The following is a 4518-nucleotide window of genomic DNA, read 5'->3' as shown; positions in this document are numbered from 1 at the left end:
TTAGGGTGCCCCTCCCACATATATAAAGGAGGGAGGGAGAGAGGCCACCCCCTAGGGGCGCACCAAGAGTTTGGAGTCCTACTAGGACTTACAAGTCCTAGTAGGAATCCCTTTCCTTTTTCGGAGTAGGAGAGAAGGAAAGAGGGAAAGAGAGAGAGGGTAGGAAAGGGCAAGGGGGCCGCCGCCCCCTTCCCCTAGTTCAGTTCGGACCCATGGGGGCACGCCACCTCTCCTTGGCCTGCCTCCTCTTTTCCCGTATAGCCCACTAAGGCCCACTTCTCCCGGTGAATCCCGTAACTCCCTGGTACTCCGAAAAACACCCGAATCACTCGAAACCTTGCCGATGTCCGAATATAGCCTCCCAATATATGAATACTGACCTCTTGACCATTTCGAGACCCCTCGTCATGTCTGTGATCTCATATAGGACTCCGAACAAACTTCGGTTATCAAATCACATAACTCATAATACAAATCGTCATCGAACGTTAAGCGTGCGGACCCTACGGGTTCAAGAACTATGTAGACATGACCGAGACATACCTCCGGTCAATAACCAATAGCGGAACCTGGATACTCATATTGGATCCTACATATTCTACAAATATCTTTATTAGTCAAACTGCATAACAACATACATTGTTCCCTTTGTCATCTATATGTTACTTGCCCGAGATTCGATCGTCGGTATCATTATACCTAGTTTAATCTCGTTAATGCCAAGTTGCTTTACTCGTTCCATAATGCATCATCCTGCAACTAACTCATTAGTCACATTGCTTGCAAGGCTTATAGTGATGATCATTACAGAGAGGGCCCAGAGATACCTCTCCGATATACGGAGTGACAAATCCTAATCTTGATCTATGCCAACCCAACGAATACCTTCGGAGACACCTGTAGAGCATCTTTGTAATCACCCAGTTATGTGGTGACATTTGATAGCATACAAGGTGTTCCTCCGGTATTCGGGAGTTGCATAATCTCATAGTAAGAGGAACATGTATAAGTCATGAAGAAAGCAATAGCAATGAAACTAAACGATCATTATGCTAAGCTAACAGATGGGTCTTGTATTACATCATTCTCCTAATGATGTGATCCCGCTCATCAAACGACAACACGTGTCTATGGTCAGGAAACTTAACCTTCTTTGATTAACGAGCTAGTCAAGTAGAGGCATACTAGGGACACTCTGTTTTGCCTATGTATTCACACATGTACTACGTTTATGGTTAATACAATTCTAGCATGAATAATAAACATTTATCATGATATAAGGAAATATAAATAACAACTTTATTATTGCCTCTAGGGCATATTTCGTTCATAAACACGCATCTAAAGATCCAGCTAGAAGTATTAGTCTCACAACAAACACTTGAGATAAAACGACTAAACACAAAATATATATCATGTCTTCATTACGGGGTCTCGTGGAAGTGACTAAGGCCCGATGCACGGCCCTGTGACCAAGAAGAACAACTTAAACATAGAGAACCATGTCGGTGCAGGGGGTGGCCTTCTCCTCAGCAGCAGCGACATCAGCACCGACTGGCGGCTTCTTGAAGTCGTCATCAAATCGAGCTCTTGGTGGCGGCAGGCGATGTTGCTCAAGACCATGAAGAGGGTGTTGGAAGCGAGCTTCCCTGACTCAGTCATGAAATTTTCAGCCCTCCCCTCTTCATGCACCTTCAGCTTGTTGATCAACTCGTCGAAGAAGAGCCCCAACTTGACACTCGGCACCTCCTGCTCGCTGGCTGAGTAGACTGGGTTGTCCATGCCCATCGCCGCAGCTTGGGCGCCAAGACGTTCTGCAATGTCAACAGGCTCTTGATCCAGAGGTTGTTCATATCGACCCGATTCTTCAACCCATCCTCTGCATCATGTCAGAGACGCTTGGCGGTTTCCAAGTCCTTGGACAGCAACTGGTACCAGGATTCAAGGGATTTCGCTGACTACTCCAGCGAGCCGATCCTTGCCTTCATGTCAGAGATGTTGTCGTTGGCGGTCTCAAGGCTTTGGGTCTTGGAGGAGAGCTGTGACTGCACGTCAGCTAGGTGAAGCTCTGCCTGCCATGCCTTCTCTTTGAGTGCTTCCACCTTCTTGGCACTCTCAGCAAGCTCCTCATTCAGTTTGGCCACCTGCCGATCGAGCTCGGCCTTGTTGGAAGACGCAGCGTCCAAGTCTTCAACGAGCTTCTTCAGTTGGGCAGCATGGTCAGTGGAAAGGGTGTCTAGAGCAGCCTCATGCTTGTGCACAAATTCCTTGGTGCGTTACTGCACCAAGGCCTCCAAATTTTCATCTTTGGCGTGGAGGGTAGCTTCAAGGTTCTCCTCCCGAAGGGAAATCTCTCGCTCCCTGGCATCCTGAGATACTTTGTGGTCCGCCAGGCGCCCTTCCCGAGCCATGACATCTTCCCCCATCATTTGAAGAGTCTCTTGCTGCCTCATGAGTGCCTTGAACTACTTGTCATGACATTCATGCAGTTCCAGGCACTTGTCCTTCAACCCCTGATCTACCTTGCCAGCAGATTCGCGCTGTTCCTTGAGCTCCTACCACTTCCGGCGGTGCCGGGCCTGCATTTCCTTCACGCCTGCCGCCATGGATTCCATGAAGGACAAATCCTTGGTGATGGCAGCTGAGTCGTCGGCCTCCCCGCCTCCCAGATGCAGTGGTGCCAGAAGACGCAGAAGCTCTTCGTCGAGCTCTGCGTCTATCAGGATTGGGCCAAGGGCTCCGATATCCGGTGGCGACAACACCATTGACAACGTACTCGAGGGGCTCTTCTCCTTCTTGGGGGTCGGCCTGTAGCGGCAGAATTTCAGCAATGGTCCCGGCAGTGGGAAGCAGACTCATGGTCTGGAGTGGGATCTTCATCTCGACGACGGCTTCCCCTACTGGGGAGTCCACCTAAGAATACTCCATCATCGCCAAGGAGCCTTGAACATCCCCAACAGCAGGATACTTACCCTAAGTAGCTGAGAGCCTCATGGCTTCGTCTGCGGAAGACCTCGCTATGTCAGCCACCACCTCCAGCAAATCTCGTTATTCAGTTTGGGGGGATGCACGCGGGAAGGCCAGGAAATAGTGAAGAAATGCAAATCTCAAGCGGATGAACAAACCAGTGAAAGCAACCAGAGCATAAAAGAAAAGAAAGGTTCAGCCAGATACCTAGGGAAGTCTGCCAGGTAGGGGTCTCTGTTTCCCCGGCGGCAGTTGTTGCTGGGTCACGGGCTTCATCCTCTGCCGGGGTGGGCTCGACAGACTTCTGCACAATCTCTGCCGCAGACGATTCCATGACGATCTCTTCGGTTTGAGTGGCAGATGAGGCATGCCCCTCAGGGAGGGGCTCGCCCTGCATCGTCTCGCCCCCTCCTCTGTGTGGGGGGCGGAGGGGCTGCCTCCATCATCTCCGGCGGACGGGGCCAAGTCTTCGCTCGTAGGCCGGGGGCTAGGCTGGGGGCTCGTCATAGGGTCCTCTACGTCCTTCTCTGCCGAAGCCAAGTCCATTGTGCCCTCCAGCAACCTAAGGCGCCGGACCCTCTTTCGAGAATGGTGGACGAGGGACTTCGTATCATCCTCCACTTCCCTACCGGCAACAACAAAAATGAGAGGTTAGTCAGCCAAAGTATTAAATTCACCTATGTAGATGCCTGCCACCAAGAGAAACCCTCCTTACTCTTTCGCGATGAGCATGGAGTTCAAGTTGAACTCCGTGGGAGGGGAGACTCCCGTCCTCTCTTCAGAGGCGGGAGGATGGAACTCCACAGCAGCTTCGGCGCCTGTCGTGACGATAGGAGCTCCGAGGAAGTTGAGCTCTGCGAGGAGCTCGAGCCGGAGCGAAGGCTGGACTCCGCCTCCGTGGCCACTGGCCGTTTGGCAGAAGGAGCCTTGGTCTGGGCGAGGCGAGGGGATTTGCGACACGCCACCTTGGCCTTGGTGGACTTGGCGCAGCTCTTCCTCACCCACTTGGTGGCTGGCACTGGGTTGGAGGTCGCCGCCCCTCGGGCCGCGGTGCGCCGACGGGTGCACTGATCCGGGTCCGGTGCAGGAGCTTCCGGTCCAGCTGCAAGCCACTCATCTTCAGGGACCGCTACTGCATCCTTCTCCCTCTCCTCTTCCTCCCCCTCTTGGTGCTCCGTTGCTGCCATGGTTAGGGCATCCAGCCTGGCAAAGTTATCCTTGACAAGCTCTCCCCCGGCAGCATCTTCCGTGGCTTGCGCCTCACTGCCTCCCTGGGAAGAGCTCCCATCCCCAGCCTTCCCTTTGCCTTTCCCGGCCTTTGCAGCCTTCTCCATCTCTGTGTGGCGGGCCGCCTTGTCTTCAGAATATACGCCACCTCCACAACGGAGGTGCGCTTGTACATATCACCCTCAGCCCTAGTGGCCCTCTCCACCAGGGCGCTCGACCACTGAAGCTCTTCGTCGAGGGAAGAGAGCTTCCAAGTGCTCAATACTCCCTCACTGTTGAAGTCTGGCATCCACTTCAGTATCTGATCTCGGGCAGAGTTGATGT

Source organism: Triticum aestivum, chromosome 2A, assembly GCF_018294505.1.
Source record: "Triticum aestivum cultivar Chinese Spring chromosome 2A, IWGSC CS RefSeq v2.1, whole genome shotgun sequence".
NCBI classification, from domain to species: Eukaryota; Viridiplantae; Streptophyta; class Magnoliopsida; order Poales; family Poaceae; genus Triticum; species Triticum aestivum.
The sequence above is the reverse complement of the archived record's forward strand: the minus strand, read 5'-3'. Positions refer to the sequence as shown.